The sequence below is a fragment of the Abramis brama genome, assembly GCF_963993115.1.
Source record: "Abramis brama genome assembly, chromosome: 4".
NCBI lineage: Eukaryota > Metazoa > Chordata > Actinopteri > Cypriniformes > Leuciscidae > Abramis > Abramis brama.
In genome coordinates this window covers 19,675,990-19,697,939 of record NC_139966.1, presented here as the reverse complement: position 1 = coordinate 19,697,939, position 21,950 = coordinate 19,675,990, and the positions used below count along the sequence as shown (strand labels likewise).

The following is a 21,950-nucleotide window of genomic DNA, read 5'->3' as shown; positions in this document are numbered from 1 at the left end:
TACTTTTTTTGGAAAACATAACTTTTTAAGAAAAAATACATATATTTATGGAGTATGAAAACTGCAGTTTCAGAAAATAGTAGTGGTGACTCATTTTGTCAATGAATTCACGTTTTCACTCAACAGTACTGTAAATCTGTCCTATGGTGTGACATTTAAAAAGTACTAAGAAATTATATTAAATAACATAAAAAAATACTTGAGACAGAATTGTTCACATTATTTTCTTAAAGTGATATTTATTTTACATGAAAGTAATAATTAGAATCATTTTCACCATGGATAGATGAACCTGATAAACTTCCCTACGAATGTCAATAAAACTTTTTCGCCAACCTTACAAAACTGTTTGAAATTGTACCTATTTAAGAGGAGATATTGTTGTAACTCCCCTAATGCCAAACCTGACTCTTTTTTAAAGATATTTTAAAATAAGTATATTTTTCTGTTGTTTTATGTTTGTCACACCATAGGACAAAATGTCACACTAAAGGACAAAGATAGTCATTGCATAAAAAGAGTCAGAATATATAGTGTTTATTGTAACAATAATAAAGGAGGACATTTGTTTTTTTGTTTAAACTTTATATATTTGTTTTAAAAGCTTCTTAAAGAGGTCTTGTCCTATGGTGTGACATCTGTGTCCTGTGGTGTGACAGGACAAAGCGTCACACCAAAGGACATTTCCTGTGACATTTTCTGTCACACCAAAGGACATTTGAGCTTTTGTGGCAGTTAATAACCATGCTTGTGATGTCACTGGTTTCATGTATGTGTAGAGTGTTTAGCACCACCTGTTGATTGTGTGGAGAAAGCAGACAGCTCACTTAATTTTTCCTGTTTTCCTATTGGTTGGGGTTGGTCACATGGTTGGTCTTAGGTGAGACCAGCCATTTTAGAAGTATGTTTGGCATGGCAAGAGGCTTTAGTTGGGCCTCTGGCCAATCTGCAGCATCTGCCTGAGTTGAGCCTTGAAGAAGCTATGTTTGTAAGTAGACCTGACATATTTAATGTTGTGAATGGTTAGGGCTGTATATTATGTCATGATTTATTGTATGATAAGATGTATAACTGCCGTCTGTTTTCACATGCAATATTTACCTCATGGTATTGAGTGTTTGTGACTGATATAACTGTAAACTGAAAGAAAGTTTTCTTGTGTTTTTAGTTTCACAAAGTAAGTGGAAAAGCACTGTAAAAACAAGTGATGAAGACAAACAAGTAAAAGAATTGAACTTTACTTCCACGTCCTTGTCATCTTTAATCATTGAGTGCCCAGTACACCTGTTTAGCTGTCTGTCACTTTGTGGAGAGTACGCACACAGTGGACAGAACAATGCTAATACTAGCTGAACAGTTATTAGCAATTGACATGATACATTTGCATAATATCACATAGTCCTGCTGTTAAAAATACAAATTGTAATTAAAAAATTAAATTTAGGAGTGTCACACTAAAGGACAAAAAAACTTAACAACTTCAGTGGTCTGAAAACATAGTTAAATATTTGAACAATTCTGAGAAAAATACTTGCCATGTGCACTGCTCATGGGCTTCATAGGGGTCTTCAGTCACATGACCTTGAATGGGGTCTTTCAGCTAAATTTAGTTGTCCATGATATTGCCAAACTTAATATCAGGTTATTGCATAACACCAAAGGACATTTTTTTCTGTGACAAACTTTATTAAATTCTTACACTTTTAGAAATGTATGTATAGGAAAAGTGATTGCCACTTAGTGAAATAGACACTTGCACAATTATGCCAGGAGTGTTCATTAAGATGTTTAAACATTATTTTCTTTATTTATAAAAGTTAATATTTATGAAATAATGTTGTCTACCGTCACACCATAGGACGATTTTGAAATTTGGCTCAAAGTTGTAAAAAAATTAAAAATAACTCCGGTATTTAAACAACAAATTCATGTAAAACAAGAAAATGTTAAACCATTTATAGTATTCTAAATGATGAAAATGTGAAATAAATATTTTTTTATCTTCTGTGACGGTGAAAAAGCCACGTCACGTCAACTACCCATTTATATAAAAGGCTATACAGACATGTAGTGGCTACAGTATTATATAACAGATGTTTTTTTAATTATTATTTCTTTAACGTACAAGGAAAAAATAATTATAGTTTAAACACATTAAAAACTCTACACCATCTACATATTAGTCTTTTTCAAAATACATGGGCGTGAACTTTATTAATTTCACTGACTGACCCTGTGGCGTTAGCGGTGGGAGTTCCCCTTTGTGGGGACTCTCGTGTTAATTTCTACATTTTCCATCTAATTTTCTGCTAGAAAGGTTACACAGAACCAGGAACTATAATCAATCAGCGCTTAACATGGGCGTAGATTACGTGGGGGCGGTCCCCCCCCACACACACTTTTTATAAAATGTAAATTCATCCCGCCCACTTTTTCATAGGGCAAGTGTGTTCACGACAATTTGAGGTTTTTGCGGGCCAATGTGTAACTTATACATCCAGATTTAAAATTCAAAGTGTCAAGATAGTCTATACATGACTTTCACGTTTCCATGGTAATCAGTCACTCGTGCATCACGACACGCCCATGCTCGCACCCACGCTGTATCCATCACTTTCATAGAGGTCGCAACGAGTTCAAAATGGCAAAAAACTCTTCACTCCTTTTTGACGAAAAAGTCAAGCACTGTAAGTTGTCATGTGGTATCCGAAATGTGTTGCACAATGATGAATAACTCTGCCTATTTCTCGAGTTGAATAATTAACAAGTTTTGTTGGAAATTGAAAATATTCACTACCCGCACAAACGTGTGATTATTTTCAGTCTTTTTTTTATTCATAATGTCTTTTATTTTCACAGATATGTTATCAAAGCCCTTCCAATTAGAATAAAGATGGTGATTGTTAATGCTGAATTTGGATTTTCATGCATTAACATCCACTATATATCTGCTTGAATCAGGCAGCGTTGTAACATGTGTAGCCTACATGATGTTTACCATATATAATTCGATAACTTTACAATTAGATAAAAAAGTTTGTAGACAAACTTCAAGTTGTCTTGAAAAAGCCTAACCAGAAAGTTTGAAGTAGTTTTAAAAGCTTGAAGTTTGTATAATACAGTACAGTACAATATACATAGTATACAATGTACAATACAGTACAATATACAATACTATGTGCAATATATAGTACAGAACATCTTTCTTTCTTTCTTTCTTTCTTTCTGTTTTATTTCTTTAAACATAAATAGCATATTAAGCCAATTAAGCAAAATCCTGTCAACAAAGGTACAAGTATAACGCTTGATATTCTGTCCCCCTAACTTTTGAAATGATGGCTACGCCCCTGGTGCTTAATATATCATTATGTTAAAATACACATTTTTTTAAGTTTTAAATAAAACCATTGTAATCCTGATAGCGTTCCTATTTTTTACAAAATGTAAATGTAATCTGATTACTTTGTTTTTTGAAGTAACTGTAACGAATTACAGTTACCTTTTTTTGTATCCTGATTACGTAACAGCGTTACATGTATGGTCAACAATATTGTTATGTTAAAGGCCATTATGAAATTAAAATAATGTATATATTGTAAGTTATGATTGCACGGTACAATTAAATACATTTTAAATTCAAACTGGGGTACATGGGGTGACAGAAGGGGGTATGCGAACAAAATGCAGAGTTTTACCATTCATTTAATTTTACCCGACCTTAAATAAAAGTAAAATGCTGTGAATACATGACATCCAATCAAATTACCTCATATTTTGCGGTCAAAACTGACTGCATTCATACAAGCAGCATGCATATGATAGGTTGCGTGCAGATTACGCTGCCTTCCCTTACGAAAAAAAAGTATACTTCAAGTTAATTTTATGAAGTATACTTGAGTAATGTTCAAGTATATTTTTAAGTATACTTTATGTAGTAAGTATAATAATGTCAATATGTACTAGTAGTAAACTTGTAAGTGTACTATTTTAATACCGCTTGGGACTAAATTGGCCCACTTGAAGTATATAAAAGTACATGTTTAAGTGTACTATAAGTGTAACAGTAGTAAACTTTAAGTGCACAACTAGTTCATAATTATGTTTCTCATTTGTACTGCAAGTGAACTTATGAGTATACTAGTAGTTTACTATTTTAATACTTGTAGCAACTTTGAAGTGTACTCTCAGTAAACTACTAGTTTTAGTAGTTTTATACTACAAGTTTTCTTTTAATGTACTCTCAGTAAACTACTAGTTTAGTAGTTTTATACTACAAGTTTTCTTTAAGTGAACTTAACATCATATTTATAGTTTACCATTTATATATTATTTTTGCTCTTTTAGTGTACTCTCAGTAAACTACTAGTTTAATAGTTTTATACCGCAAGTATACTAGAAAGTTTTCGTTTAGTGTACTCTCAGTAAACTACTAGTTTAGTAGTTTTATACTACAAGTTTTCTTTAAGTGAACTTAACATTATACTTATAGTTTACTATTTATATACAATTTTTGCACTTGCAGTAGGCCCCTATACTACTATATTCAAATGTTATTTTTTATACTTGAAAAATACATTTGACTCTAATTTTAAAAACATTTTATTAGCTTCATGCATTCTTTTTTATCAACACTTGAATGTCGGTAAGTTTCATAAAGAAAGGCAACATTTTAAACAAAATAGTTGAGAAAATCACATTTTTGTCAAAGACTACGCCTTGATCAGATTCTGAACGATGATCAAACACAGATGGAGTAGATCCAACACCCCCACAGCTTCAATCGTTTTCTCTTCATGGGTTAGGCCTACGCTTCATTTCATTTGGAAACATTAAGCAGTTTTGATTTACAAGCTGTTTAACCTCCTGAGGTCGGCTATCGCGCCAGCGCGATAGGCTCGCTTTTTTCCTTATCAGTGAAAACAAATAAATAAAATAAAATATTACTTTTTATCTAATATGCTTGTGTTATACATCAATCGATCCTGTTAAATGTGTATTATTTTTGTGTATACTCACAATAAAAACAAAGTGTTGTGCTTTTTGCCAAATAAAGAAAAATAAACACGAAGTGAGTTCTGCCTTCTCTCTGTCCGTGTAGTCCATTCTGAAAAGCTTCCGAAAATGAACTGTAACTCAGCGAATACTCAGTCAAACAGACATACAGACACACAGGCATGAAGCTTGAATTCTCTTATTTTAAATGAAGTAATTTATATAAAAAACAAATATTCTCATCTTGTGAAATCTGCATTAAAAGAGAGCGATTCCAGTCGAGCTAATTAGAGCTCATTCAAATGTTATGTGACTCCGCCCACGGAGAGCGCGCGCTATTCAAACGCAAATGTCTGAGGCAATCCACGCAAACTGTGAACGCCCACATCAGCTCGAGAAAACACATCAGATCATTGTACTTGTTTACACAGTCTCGCAGCGCTGTGAGGAATAATACTATAATGGAAAATTTACCTCAGAAGTACGAGGAGCAACAGATCCGAGGCTATGGAATAATGTAGTACGTTTTTTTTTTCATTCTCAAGTGCGGCGCGTATCTGTGCATGAATGAATGAATGAACGGCAGAGATGCTGCTGTTTACCACAACTGGCAAAAGACGGTTTAAATTTGAATCGTTTCTGTCTGTGAATGTTTTGCTTTTAGCAAACTGTATTGCTATAGGCTACTGAGTAAAAATCGAGTGAAATATGTTGAAATAAAATGTATTTGTATAGGCCTAAGCAACATATTAAACTGCAAATTAACATTTATATTTCTTATAATAAAAACGAAAGTTACTATGTTACAGACATATGAAAGACAACATTTCATTGATTAGTTTTGGATAGATTATACATTTTTACTGTAAAATATCTGCCACCTCAAATAAGCTTTTGTTTGCCAATTTTTGCTCATATGTTAAATATAGTATGTTTTGTCAAAAATAATCAAATAATATGTTATAGTGTTTATTCAAATGTAGCTTAGGCTATATTCAAGTAATGAATCCTTAACTTTGAAATATGTATGATAAAATGTATACTTTAGTTTTTACAAAGAAAGATTACATTTGAATTGTTGTTGTAATTGTAACCTTTTTAATAAAATAAAAAAATACAAGGTAGATGTAAACAAACTAATAAAAGGTAAAAATAAGCCTTTTCTTTAAAATCATTTTTTATTGTGTTTTATTAGTGACAAATTTGGGGAGAGGATAAATATTCCAAAACTTAAAATACAGTATGAGAATTAACTGCACAATTACTAGACATGTTTTCCTTTTGATATTATAGGCCAATTTGCCAGCACAATTTGTGGAAAAATAAAAAAAACACGAGATGCTTCCAACTGTTGCTCTTGCATTCTTTCTTGTGACACACCTGAATGAATGGCTCATTAAGTATGTGGGCCCCATTGTCTCCAGGTGCGAACCACTAAATATGCATGATCGTTGACGCCCACTCTGCATATTTCCTTTCCAGACAGAAAGTGTTTTGCAAAATTTAAATCAATGCATTGTGTTCTGTGAATGATTAGGCAGGATGATTTTCACATAATTTTGAAGAAAAAACACTAGGCGATGACATCCATTAGTCAAAAGTCTTATTGACACATATTTAGAATGTGTTTTATGGCCTTATTTCAGAAACTTTAGTTTTTAGTTTTTTCAATAACCATGCATAAACATTATTCTCTCAAAAATACAAACATGTACATGCATGGTGCTCACATATGATGGTAGCCCTGTTTGTGCTATATAGAGTGAATTTACACCTTTGCCATTAATATGTTTATAAGCAACTGAAAAAAGCAAAAATGTCAGGGCATGTCAGAACATCTCAAGGACCCCAAAAACACCTTAGACCCCAGAGGGTTAATGTTTGATGATCACATTATTTTACATTTGAGTGAGCAATCTTCTATCACTTGGTTCAGTTTCTTCTTCTCCTGTGTTTTGATCCGGATATTCTGTACTAGAAGATGTGTCATAGCGACCCCTACCGTATACCAGTGAAAACATGGATAGCTGGAAAATTCAGTCAATGGTGGGGAAAAGTTGAATTAAAGTAAATTCCTATGCACACCAGTGGACTAGCCTACACAAAAATTCAGATACGCAGAATTAGAAACATCTGTTTTATATCAATATTTAATCAATATTTTCAAACAAAGTTTCATAAGACTGTATATGAAAAACTATGTAAAAAAAAGTATATTTAATAGGCTGCTCGATCAAAAGAGTTAACACAACTACAAGCCAAGTATACTTTGAATAATTAAACTTTTAAGTATATCTCGATCAAAAGATTGAGTACAAGTATAGGCCAAATATTCTTGGACTTCTCTCTCAGTATAAGTCAAGTACACTTAAGTGTAATTAAGTATATTTTTGAGAAGTATATAAAATGTAGACTGAAAGTAAACTTTCTTCTTTTTAGTTGAAAAGTATACTAATAGAACACTTGAATAAACTTATTTTCCATGCTTATTTTATTTACTCTATAAGCTATTCCACCCGAAAGTTTGATAAAGCTGAACATGTTAGTTTATAAGACAGTGTGTAATATTATGTTTTTAAAAAAGTATTTAATAGGCTACTCAATCAAAATAGTAAACACAAGTACAAGCCAAGTATACTTAGAATACTTAATTATACTTTTAAGTATATCTCGATCAACAAGTATAGGCTAAATATACTTAGACTTTTCTGTCAGTATAAGTCAAGTATACTTAAGTGGAATTTGAAGTATATTTCTGAGAAGTACATAAAGTATATTTCTGAGAAGTATATAAAAAGTAGACTGAAAGTATACTTTCTTATTTTAAGTTTAAAAGAAGTACACTAATAGCACACTTGAATAAACTTCTTTTTCGTAAGGGTTGGTAACTCTCACTATACTGCCGTTCTCGACAGTGTACCTTTGTAAAAGTGGGGATTTAGCACTTACTAGCACAAAGAACAAATATAGACACAGACTGCATAGACATCGATTTAAGATTCAATCTCTATTCAATACAAAAACATACCCTGTGTGAGTTCCTGTGTTTAATGTTGATCACATTATACGAATATCCACACGATTGCAAATGTGACATTGATTTTATACAACAGTTCAACAAACGAAAGGTATTAATATTAAGTAATGTTCATTTTAAACACAGTATTGTCAGTATTTTTTGCAACAAAATAGTAAACCACAAAACGAAAGCCACAGCAGAACTGCAGCACACAGCAGTGTTTGTGAACGAATCTGCAGCTTTGAACAATTCGTGTGAGTCAATGATTCAATGATTCATTCATAATTAGAGCTACTTGCTTCGTTACTGAATGAATGACTCGATGACTCACTCGTAAAGACAGTGACTTGCCACCACCTACTGGCGGTTTTAATTTAATATTTAAAAGCATCATTTCGTTTTTACCATCATTGCCTATTTCTCTATTGAACATTTTTGTATTTATTTAAAGCATTATTTATTTTATAGAGGTATTTGTAAAGGTAAAAAAAATGCACTGGGAAAAATCGATTTATGGGGGCAACTATTGTCCCTTATGCCGAGTTCACACTGAACGATTTTAGGCCAGATTTTCGCTCGCCGACAGGTTTTGGGAGATTGCAGACAAATGCCCGAAATCATAAGCAAATCGGTGCTCGTTCACACGAGTGACAATCACGCAGTGTGCATTATCAAAGACGCTATCTGAAAGAATCGTTGACAAGTTGCCGACGCCTGTGAGATATTTGCCATGCTAAATATCTGGACCTGTCGGTGATACAAAATCCTGCTGTTTGAATGTGTTCTGACTGAAAACGTCTCAGGTTACGTATGTAACCCTGGTTCCCTGATAGGGAACGAGACGCTGCGTTTGAGACACGGTGGGAACGCCCTGCGTGATTGCGTCGTGAAGCACATGTATAATCAGTCCAATGGAAAGACGAGACGTCATAGGCGGATGACGTCATCGACCAGGAAACTATAAGGCAGCCCCCGTGACACAGATCGCGTTAGCTTCTGAAAAGCCTGAAGCAAGTCGGTCAGGGCATGCAGGAAGTATGACAGGCGAACGCAGCATCTCGTTCCCTATCAGGGAACCAGGGTTACATACGTAACCCGAGACGTTCCCTTTCAAGGGAACTCGAGCTGCGTTTGAGACGCGGTATATAGCTTCCTGCTCAGCTACTGTTCGGACGCTCTTGCTTACTGCTCCGCGCTTTGCTCTATCGCTTTTACATTTTATCTCCTATTTTTTTATATTTTATTGCCTTTATTTTATTTCCTTTTATCAACTAATTTTAACTTCAGCAAATCAGCACAGTGCTCAGACGACAAAGTTTGGATTACTACAAAAACTGAGAATTCTTTTACCCGACCAGCTTACATTCCGGGAAAGGAAAACACAACTGCCTACAAGGATAAGAGAAAATGCCTCTTCTGGAATCTACTTGCTGCACCAACTGCCACAGACTTTTACAAAGGATTGCAGTTCTTGAAACAAAGTTACTTACGGGACCACCAAACCAGACGGAGCACACAACAGAGCTTCGTCATGGACACCCTCAGCATACCGGTGAGTCCCATGAAACTAGTGCTCCTCGACAGGTAGAGAAACAAGCCGATTGACTTACTAATCGATGGCACAAACAGGGAGCGAGACCCAAAGGCACTCGAGACATCAGATTGTCTCGAGCAACACATATTGCCGCAGTAGCATCCTCTACCCCAGATACAGCTCTGACAAGGATTGCAAACACTGGTCTCCTACCACCGCCTATACATCTTGAGAACAGATTTGAAGTGCTAATGAATGTAAATGAGGAATCCCCAAATGTGATGAATGTGATCGAACACAGACTGAATGGGCCAGTGGCTAACACTGATGCTAACTGGTGCTCAAGGTCGAGCAGACAGCGGCACTCAGCTCAGAGCGCTGCCGAGCCCAGGACTCTGATAGTGGGGGACTCCATAATCAGAAACATTAGCAGCAGAGATACAGCTACGTGCTGCCTTCCACAAGCAACAACTTCGGATATAAACAGGGAACTTCAGAACATTCTGATGAAACATAAGACTGCAAATCGACTCATCATTCATGTGGGGAAAAATGATATTCATAAAGAGCAGTCAGAACTCCTTAAGAAGGATTTCCATGAACTTTTTGAAACACTTAAAAGACTGAAAGTTCAAACATTCATCAGTGGACCACTCCCAGCAAGAGGAACAAAACGGTTTTCACGATTACTTGGGCTTAATACGTGGCTGCAATAAACCTGCAATATAAAAGGAGTTAACTTCATTGACAATTTCAATCTTTTCTGGAGTCAGAGACAACTGTTTCATCGGGATGGCCATCACCCAAACAAACTTGGTTCAAGAGTGTTAAAGGACAATATCTACTTCTCCCTCAATCATCCTTCTGCAGTGTGTGCCAATCCACTCAATCTGAACGGCACACACACACCTGGACACAGTATGAATGACGACGGGACTTCACTTCAGCAGCAAAATGGACATGATAACACCACTCCGCCACAACAACCTCTGCTCACGGACTCAATCTCTGCTGAAACCTGCCCACAGAGCTCACCACAGACAGACATATCAGAACTACTTGAAGATTCAACACCCAAGGACGACTTCCTGGAAAACAGCCAGGGAAGCCAGGACAGCATATCACAGCCTCCGATAACACCAGAGCAACAGGCCCTTTCACCAGACACTCTCTCCCTCTCTCCAGCAACTCCTTTTCTGTGCTTCTCACAGAAAATGGAAGAACTGGTGCATGCTGGAACCAGACTATCCCACTCTTTTGCTGCAAGCCCCCAGATAACAACCAAAAAAAGACGGGCACCATTACCACCCGCATCAAAGCCTGCGGGCCCAGTTCGCCCTCCCCCTCCTGTGAGAGCTCTTCGGCCTCTGCCACAACGCCAGGGCCCACACCCTCCTCCATCTGCTCGAGGTGAACCAAAAACAACTGATACCAGTTCTCAGTGATGTGTGTCGGGTCCCCGTTTTGATAACAGTAACTTTCTCAAATGTTTACAGAACAAGCGGGAACCCAGTGTGCCTGTATCTTTCTCTATTGCTGTTCTATCACAAGATAGAAAGTCTAAGGCCTTCAATAGCCGTACAGCAAACCTAACTAATCTGGTGCCTATTACACGTCAAACTAATATTGCTGTGGGGAAAAGTAAGTCTGTTAAGTTAGCACTCCTTAACATCCGCTCAATTAAAAATAAATCACTTCTAGTCAACGACTTAATAACCACAAACAATCTGGATTTTATGCTTCTGAATGAAACCTGGCTAGAAGACAGCTGCAGTGCAACAATCCTCAATGAAGCAGCCCCCCCGAACTTTACATTTATGAGTGTCTGCAGAGCTGTTAAGAGAGGTGGGGGTCTAGCTGCTCTTTTTAAAGAAATCTATCAATGTAAGCAAATATCATTTGGGAACTACTTGTCTTTCGAATATCTGAGTATTGTGTTAAAAGGTGCTCCACGCATTTTACTTATCATTATTTACAGGCCTCCAAAATACTCTTCAGCCTTTGCTGAGGACTTTACAGAACTGTTATCAACAATTACCTCAGAGTTTGACTGTTTTGCCATTGCTGGAGATTTTAACATCCACATCGATAGTGCAGAAAACAACATGGCAAAAGAAATCAATACTGTTTTAAAAACTTTTGATCTGACTCAGCATGTACATGGACCCACACACAATCGTGGACACACTCTAGATTTACTCATCAGTAAGGGTCTAAACATTTCATCGACTGTTATTAAGGATGTAGCACTGTCTGATCATTTCTGTATTTTCTTTGATATATTGATCTCTCCTGCCACTGAAGCTAGATCTGTGTCTGTCAAGAAGAGATGCTTAAATGAGAACACTAGTGTACTATTTATGAAGGCTATATCCTTAACACCAAGTATATCTGCAGACTCTGTTGATTTTCTCCTTGATTCTTTTAACTCAAAAGTTAAAAGTGTAATTGATGATATTGCTCCTGTGAAAGCCAGGAAGAAGAATGGCAGACAAAAAGCACCTTGGAGAAACTCAACAGCAGTGCAAAATATGAAAAGACAATGCAGAAAAGCAGAGCGCATGTGGCGGAAGACAAAACTTGTAGTCCATTATAACATCTACAAAGACAGCATCCATGCTTTCAATATGGAACTAGGCAAAGCTAGACAGACTTTCTTCTCAAATATTATAAACAGCAATTTAAACAACACACGCACTCTTTTTGCTACTGTAGAGAGACTGACAAACCCCCCAAGCCAGATTCCCAGTGAAATGCTCTCAGACAACAAGTGCAGTGAGTTTGCTTCTTTCTTCTCTGAGAAAATCAATAATATCAGAAAGGTGATCAGCACATCCTTGAGTTGCCCTGGGGTCAGACAGATCAAACCGCCTGAGAAAGTAGTTACTATGTCTGATTTCAAAGAAATTGATGGCAAAATTTTGGAAGAAACCGTACAGCACCTTAAAACATCAACCTGCGCTCTTGACACACTTCCCACATCATTTTTCAAAAGTGTGTTAAACTGTTTAGAAGCAGATCTCCTAGAAGTGGTAAATGCCTCACTTCTCTCTGGGAGTTTTCCAAACTGCTGTTGTCAAGCCCCTCCTGAAAAAGAGCAAGCTGGATAAGACCATACTAAGCAACTATAGACCGATCTCAAATCTTCCTTTCATAGGCAAGATCATTGAAAAAGTTGTCTTCAATCAGCTGAACAAATTCTTATGCTCGAATGGATACTTTGACAATTTTCAATCTGGTTTCCGACCGCACCACAGCACAGAGACAGCGCTCATAAAGATAATAAACGATATTCGCTTAAATACTGATTCAGGCAAAATATCAGTGCTGGTACTACTCGACCTCAGTGCTGCATTTGACACTGTCGATCATAACATACTAGGGGTGTGACGAGACGCTTACTCCACGAGACGAGACACGAGATTGGGTTCACGAGAACGAGACAAGACGAGATTTTTACACAATTTTTAAGAAATCCTCAATGATGAAATATATGAATGGAAAATAGTCTTTTATTCAACTGAAAATCACAAAATGCAAAACAATTTATGTGCATTTTGAAATCAACTTGTAATGAATGTTATTTTACTTCTATTTTAATGAATTCTATGCAGTAAAGGACATGCAAACAATGCAAAATGTTTTGCTATAAACTCTACTTCTCCCTGTACGATTTCACATGAGAAATCTAACTCCTTTCCACAAATCGAACATAAAAAAATAAAACAGTATAAATAAAATAAATATAAATAACTGAAATAACACTTTAAGTGCAAACAGTAAGTGTGTATCCATAATCAAAGTACTGCTCTCTCAAAACTACAAGTTCAAACAGAAACAATTTTTTTCTTCAAGCATGAAAAAGAGATAAATTAACTAAGATAAGCCTAAGATATGGTCATGTTCTTTTTCAAGAATATAAGCATGTCGACGATTTCTGGCAGCAGTTGAGACCTTTGGGCAGGGCTGCACGATATGAGGAAAAGCTGCGATGTGCGATAACATTGTTTAATATTGCGATGTCGATATGATTTAAGCTATACTGTTCCCATGTATTAGTGCTTTAATAGGTTCTTTGCGTGATAGGTCAAATGTTTATTACCTGCCTGGTTCAGATTACACTATTTTAGCGCGATTTTGGCACGATCCGTTTCGTGGAGACCAGTAACGTGCGGTGAAATCTTGTCATGGGTAGGCTGTGACCTATCAATGTGGCATATATTCATTCAGTTAATGTAGCAACCCAAGTTCATATCAGGCATCATCACATCGCTGCCTGCATACAGCAAAGTCAGTCATATGTGAGGCTAATGCACAATCAAATCTAATAATCAAATTAATGGACACATCTATCTTATGACTTATACAACAAAACAAATGTTTTGTGCGGGACACAGTAAGAGGGAGGCGGCGCGGTGTCAGCGAACCGACAAGCAGCCTAGTCACTATTGTGTAGTTTGTATTAATGCCATGGTTCAACAAATAATGTAAAGGTTAAATAATAACTCACTTAGACTTTATAAGAAGCAATTGCGACTTTATTTCACACAATTCTGACTTTATATCTTGCAATTCTGACTTTATAACATGCAATTGCGACTTTATTTCACGCAATTCTGACTTTATATCTCGCAATTCTGACTTTATAACACGCAATTGCGACTTTATTTCACGCAATTCTGAGAAATAATGACAGAATTGCGAGATGTAAACTCGCAATTGTGAGATAAAAAGTCGCAATTATCTTTTTAAATATTTTATTCTGTGGCGGAAACAAGCTTCCATACCTCCTGGCCTCTTCCTCCCATCCATCCTCCCTGACGCATAGCTACCGGGCCGGCCCAGCTATCGGTAGGCGCCGGCGGTGCCGCGGTAATTACCTGAGAAAACGTTTTGGAATAGACGGGCTATGGACCCAACCAACTCTATAGGAGGGGAGGGGAGAACTCCCTCACATGGTACAACCTATGCAGAGGCTGCGCGCTGCGGTGTCAGAATGCGGAACGTGTGTAACCTAATGTAACTAACGTGACAAATGTGGGGAAAAAAATCCTCGACCGGCCCAAAAGTGAAGCGGCCCACCGGGAATTCTCCCGATTACCCACCCCGGGCCTGTTGACAGCCAACGCTAGGCGCCGCTAGATCGGGAAGCGCGGATTGAGTGAGAGTGAGTGGATCACGTGACATGAAGCAAGCTCGGTCTCTGCCTCAATGTTGATAATTCAAGACAGCATGAGAACTGACTGCGCATGCGCAAACCTACGTAAACTACGTTCTATGGACCAAAGAGGCACTGCTAACCTCTGCCTCAATGGCCATGGCCTTGAATTTCCTGCATGAAACAATGGTTTTAGGAGCAAACAATGGCAAAATGAGTATATTATATGTGTATTCCTGAGAATTTTTGTTACAAAAATTAATATTTGGAATAAAATAAATCATAATGTGGTGAATTAATAAAGTTCTTGGAATTAATAAATGTAATGTCAACATTTCCTTTGGTGAGGCACTGCCTACCCTGCCTACCCTGACCGCACGTCCCTGGTGGAGACTCATAAAGGACAACGGGCGTCGGGACGCAAGATTCGATCGTTTCATTTCGTATAGTGTGTCATAGTGGGCGACAACGCGTCTGTGATGCTTCACGACATCACGACAGAAAGACTAGCATGTTTAATTTTAACGGTCCTCCACGACGGGTTGAGTGTGAGCGAGAGTGAGTGAGAGTGCGGTTACAGTGAGTGTGCGTGTGTGTGTGTGCGCGCGAGTGAGTGAGTGAGCGAGGGACAGTGAGTGTGTGTGTGTGATTGGCCCGGCACACAAATGATTTAAAAGTGGCAGGGGCATCTTCAATACAAATTTCACCCTCACGCTCCATCACGCTGACATCACAACAACTCACAAGACAGTTTTTTTTTTTTTTTTTTTTTTTTTTTTTTTACTCACGAGACAAAGTTTCACCTCGACGAGAAATCTCGTCGCGTTTTAATCTCGCGAGATCTCGTAACACGAGATCTCGTCACACCCCTATAACATACTTCTTGACAGGCTGGAAAACTGGGTGGGGCTTTCTGGGATAGTCCTAAAATGGTTCAGGTCATACTTAGATGGGAGAGGTTATTATGTGAGTATAGGAGACCATAAGTCTGAGTGGACATCCATGACATGCGGAGTCCCTCAAGGCTCAATTCTTGCGCCACTCCTGTTCAACCTGTATATGCTCCCAATGAGCCAAATAATGAGAAAGAACCAAATTGCTTACCACAGCTATGCAGACGATACACAGCTCTACTTAGCCCTATCGCCTAACGATTACAGCCACATTGACTCCCTGTGCCAATGCATTGACGAAGTCAACAGTTGGATGTGTCAAAACTTTCTTCAATTAAACAAAGACAAAACTGAAGTCATTGCGTTTGGAAACAAGGATGAAGTTCTCAAGGTGAACGCATACCTTCACTCTAGGGGTCAAACAACTAAACATCAAGTCAGGAATCTTGGTGTGACACTAGAGTCAGACCTTAGTTTCAGTAGTCATGTCAAAGCAATAACTAAATCAGCATACTATCATCTGAAAAATATTGCAAGAATTAGATGCTTTGTTTCCAGACAAGACTTAGAGAAACTTGTTCATGCTTTCATCACCAGCAGGGTGGATTATTGTAATGGACTCCTCACTGGCCTTCCCAAAAAGACCATAAGACAGTTGCAGCTCATACAGAACGCTGCTGCCAGGATTCTGAGCAGAACCAGAAAATATGAACATATCACACCAGTCCTCAGGTCTTTACACTGGCTCCCAGTTAAATTTAGGATTGATTTTAAAGTATTATTACTGGTATATAAATCATTCAATGGCCTAGGACCTCAATACATTGCAGATATGCTCACTGAATATAAACCCAGCAGATCACTTAGATCACTAGGATCATATCAGCTAGAAATACCAAGGGTTCACTCTAAGCATGGCGAGTCCGCTTTTAGCTATTATGCCAGCTGCAGCTGGAACCAGCTTCCAGAGGAGATCAGATGTGCTCCTACAATAGTCACATTCAAATCCAGACTCAAAACACATCTGTTTAGCTATGCATTTAATGAATGAGCACTGTGCCAATGCTCGTCCGACTATCTGTACTGTACTGTACTGTATTTTATTTTTTATTTTTCTAAACTGTTTTAATTATTCTTATTTCTTTTTATTATTTTAATTTCTTCTATGTAAAGCACTTTGAATTGCCATTGTGTATGAAATGTGCTATATAAATAAACTTGCCTTGCCTTGCCTTGCCTTGCGGTGGGAACCCCATACCCACTACGCCATAATGCCAAATGCTCGTTCTGTGTGAAGTCCTTGCGCACACTAAGAAGCAAGCAACCTGGCCTCAGGAGTGGAGAGGTCTAGATCATAAAATCTGACAAATGTATGTGGTGAGGACCAGCCCGCCGCATTACAAACATCTTGAAGAGAAACTCCTGAAATTAAAGTCTTAGAGGCAGTCATACTCCTCGTGGAATGAGCCCGAACAGCCAAAGGTGAAGGCTGTCCGGCCGCTTCAAATAGCCTCAACTACCTACTTGCTCATCACCTGTTTAGATGCAGGGCAACCTTTCCTAGTTGACCCAAAGCAGACAAACAATTTTTCTGATTTACGCCACAGGGCAGCTCTGTGGACGTAAGCATCCAAAGCCCGCACAGGACATAACAGATTAAGATTTTCCTGATCTGGGGTATTAAATGGTGGAGGATAAAAGGCCTGCAGCACTATTGGCCCCGCAACACTAGTAGGGACCTTAGGGATGTAACCCGGTCTAGGGTGAAGAAATGCCTTCACCATACCAGGTGCAAACTCCAAACATGAAGGAGCAACCGACAAGGCTTACAAGAAATAGCGAGAAGAAATAAAGTTTTTAGAGTGAGGAACTTTTCTGAAACCTCTTCAATGGGCTCGAAGGGAGCCAAGGCCAGACCCTCAAATACAATGGCCAAATCCCAAGCCGGTGCTCTAGAGTGCAATGCAGGTCTCAACCTCAATGTACCACGGAGAAAACAAATAATTAGTGGATCTCTCCCAAGAGAAGTGCCCCCCAGAGGGGTGTGGTAGGCCGATATAGCCGCCACATATACTTTCAAGGTAGAAGGTGATAATCCAGCAGAGAATCGGTCTTGCAAAAAATCAAGAACTGAACCAACAGGGCAGTTAACAGGATCTAGGTGACGTACACCACACCAGGTAGAGAATAATTTCCATTTCAGTGCATAAAGTTTTCTCGTGGAAGGGGCTCTGGAATGGAGAATGGTCTCAACGACCTCAGTCGAGAGACCGGATTCTATAAGCTGGGCCCCCTCAGAGGCCAGGCCCACAGTTTCCACAACTCCGGATTGGGGTGAAATATTGTGCCCCCTGCTTGGGACAGCAGGTCCCTCCTGACAGGAATCTCCAGGGGAGAGCCGTCCAGAAGAGACACTAAGTCCGAGAACCACACTCAAGATGGCCAGTGAGGGGCTACCAGTAACAGACGGACCCCTTCCCGGCGAACCCTCTCCAGAACACCCGGAAGCATTGATATTGGGGGAAATGCATACAGGTGTAACCTCGGCCACACCTGCACACACAGTCCGAGAGGAGCTGGGTGCGTTAGGGAGAACCACATGGGACAATGTGACGTCTCTGATGATGCAAACAGATCGACTTGAGCTTGACCAAATTTCTCCCAAAGGAGCTCCACCACCTCGGGGTGAAGTCTCCACTCCCCGGGCCTCAGCCCCTGCCTCGACAGGATATCCGCTCCCAGATTCTGATGCCCCGGAATATATACTGCCCTCAGTGACAGCAATTTCCCCTGGGCCCATAGGAGGATCTGATGGGCCTGCCAGCATAAATGACGTGACCTCAGACCCCCTTGATGGTTGATATAAGAGACCACCGATGTGTTGTCCGTGCGGACAAGCATATGGCGACCTCTCAGGCCTGGCAGGAAGTATTTGAGAGCTCGGAATACCGCCATCATTTCTAGCCGATTTATGTGCCAAGAACGTTGATGGTCCTGCCAAAGACCTTTCGCCGAGTGGCCACTCATGACCGCCCCCCATCCCGTGAGGGGAGCATCCGCCGAAAGCGTTACGCGTCGACAAAAAGCCCCCAGCACTGGGCCCTGGGCGAGGAACCAAGGTTTCTTCCACATGACCAAGGCATGAAGGCATCACCGCGTGACCTTGATGGTGCGAAATGGATTTCCCCTCGGAGAAAACCCCTTGGTCCTGAGCCACCACTGCAGAGGTCTCATGTACAGAAGGCCAAAAGTGATTACGTTGGACGCAGCTGCCATGAGCCCCAACAGTCTCTGAAACTGTTTCACAGTGAGTGATTGGCCTAGTTTTACCCCCTTTACGGCTGTGAGAATCGCAGAAATACGTGCAGGAGACATACGTGCTTGCATTGTTGTCGAATTCCAAATTGCACCTAAAAAAGTGGTCCTCTGAGCTGGGAGGAGCACACTCTTCTTGGCGTTGAGCCGCAACCCCAACCTCTTTATGTGAGACAGAACGACATCTCGATGCCGAACTGCCATCTGCTCTGACTGAGCTAGAATCAACCAATCGTCTAGATAGTTTAATATGCGAATGCCCTGGAGTCTCAGAGGAGCCAGAGCTGCATCCACGCATTTTGTAAAGGTGCGGGGTGATAAACCTGGGCCGAAGTGAAGAACCCGATACTGGTATGCTTCGCCCCCGAAAGCAAACCTCAGGAACTTCCTGTGATGAGGATGGATAGATACATGGAAGTACGCGTCCTTCAAGTCTATTGTGACAAACCAGTCCTCGGACTGAATCTGTGACACAATCTGTTTGAGCGGAAGCATTCTGAACTTGAGTTTCTGAACTCTACTGTTTAATTGACGCAGATCTAGAATAGGACGCAACCCCCCATCCTTTTTTGGAACAATGAAATAACGGCTGTAAAACCCTGACTCTCTGCTGGGAAGAGAAACCCTTTCTATAGCCCCTTTTTTTTTAGAAGCGTCAGTACTTCTTGTTCCATAACCAGAGCCTGCTCGGAGTTCACCACTGTGGGAAGTACTCCTTGAAATCTGGGCGGACGAGAACCAAACTGAATTCTGTAACCCTTTTCTATTACATTCAGGACCCACTGCGAAATATTTGGTAGAAGTTTCCACGCTACCAGAAATTCCGCTAAGGGAACCAGTCTCTCGAGACTGGCCTCTGGATTTGGTTGAACAGTCATTTTGGTGCCCTGAAACGGCAAACCGGCAGGGAACAACCGAACTGACCGTCCTACGACCCTCCTCGGAGGACCGTATGGGGACGCTGACACTCTCCTCGGAGAATTGCCCCCCAGAGGGCGCCGAGGAGGAACGGTTCCTCAAAACCGTCCCTCCCCGGAGGGAACCACCCTCAGAAGCCTGACAGCCTTGGCGTCAGGACTTCTTCTTAGTCCAAGCTCTCTTAGAGATGACGGTCCTCAGATCTTGTCTACCCCTAACAGGCTTGGACTGCGACCGTCACCCAGACTCCCCAGGTTGTGGAGGAGCCCGAGCGGCGACGCTCTGCTTTTGTTGCACTCTGTGCTGCTGTGAGGAGCTCGTAGACAGCCCAGACACTCTTCAGATTTAACAATACGAACAGCAGTCTCGGAGACATTGGACCGGCGAGGAAGAAACCTCTGGAGCGCCGCAGATTGTTTTTTCGTTTCTTGAAACCTATCGACGACACAATTTATAGCGTCGCCGAACAGACTTGTGAAAGTGGCGCATCCAGAAGAACAGACCTATCTTTATCTTTTATACCTGAAAGATTTAACCACAAATGACGTTCCGTGGCCATCAGGGCTGCCATAGATTGACCCACAGATTTGGCCGTCTCCTTGGTGGCCCGGAGAGATAGATCTGTTGCGCAAGGCAATTCTCAAATTGCGTCAGCGCTGACTTCCTCACAATTGTCCATGTCTTTCAGCAGGTCAGCCTGGTATGCTTGAAAAATAGACATCGTATGTAAGCATGCCGCGGCTTGACCTGCTGCCGAATATGCTTTACCCACCAGCGAAGATGTAGCTTTTAATGGCTTGGTGGGTAACGTCGGGGCTTTCAGAGATGACGCTGTCTCGGGGGAGAGATGGCTCGCAAGTGTCTCTTCTGCCGGAGGCATTGTCAAATAACCATAGTGAGAAATATCTTTTATTTTACTATAGTTAGCTGTCTGTGGATTATGTACTCTGAATGACACTGGTTTATTCCATGATCTCGACACCTCGGTGATAAACTCTTTCGATTTGATTCACTCTCAACTTCATCTGCTGGCCAGTCAATATTTAATTTAGCAACAGCACGAGTCAAAACCTCCATAAGCTCCTCATCAACATGGGAATAAGCTGGCGAGGACTCATATTCCCTTTCTGTATCAACACCGACGACATCCAATTCCTCAGAACTGAATAGCCGCAACATTGGTGCCTCAACTTGGGAAGGAGAAGCCGCAGAGCGGGCTCCTTCCTGGGCAGAGGCACTGGATTCAGCGGGTAAGGGCTGAGAAAGGGCGGTGCCCGTCTCAAACCCCGCTACTAAATCCATATGCGAACCCCAAGATGAAAGCCTCCTCAAAGAACGCCTCAGCTTTACGCAATGCTCACAGTCAGCTCCCTCAAGAACTGACTGGGCATGCTCCACTCCCAAACAAGCAACACAAAGCTGATGTGTGTCACCACCCGTGATGTAACGAGGGCAGGGAACAACACATTGCTTAAAATCTTGCTTGCTCGCCATTATATATATATATATATATATATATATATATATATATATATATATATATATATATATATATGTATATGTATGTGTGCTTGAACTCTGACAGACAACAGTAAATAGACAAGGACAGATATACAGAGAGCGCTTGCTGAAGGAACAGAAGCTAACGCGATCTGTGTCACGGGGGCTGCCTTATAGTTTCCTGGTCGATGACGTCATCCGCCTATGACGTCTCGCCTTTCCATTGGACTGATTATACACGTGCTTCACGACGCAATCACGCAGGGCGTTACCACCGCGTCTCAAACGCAGCTTGAGTTCCCTTGAAAGGGAACTACATTGGCGATGATCTACAGCCAATAAGAGAGCAAAAAACAGAACAGCGGGATGTTCGGCGAGGAGTTATAGATCAGAATATCAGTATTTTAATATATATATATTTACAATTATAACAAAGATAAACAAAGCACACACATTTGCTTGACCAGCAGCAACAGCAGCACATTGCAAAATTATATATTTACCCCCAACTGTCTTTGCAGAACACACAATCTTTGTTCCCCTCGTCTCCCCAACCATTTCCTCCTGCAAAATCTTTTCTTTTTCTCCTTTTTGCTACAAATCAGCACACAGACAATTTGG

The 21,950-nt window shown here is 40.0% G+C and overlaps 1 protein-coding gene across 3 annotated transcripts in view; it reads left to right on the top strand.

The window, feature by feature from the left end:
* Positions 1-21,950, top strand: part of LOC311081120 (NACHT, LRR and PYD domains-containing protein 3-like) — a 73,406-nt gene that overhangs the window by 9,765 nt on the left and 41,691 nt on the right. The gene's annotated exons all lie outside the window — the stretch shown is intronic.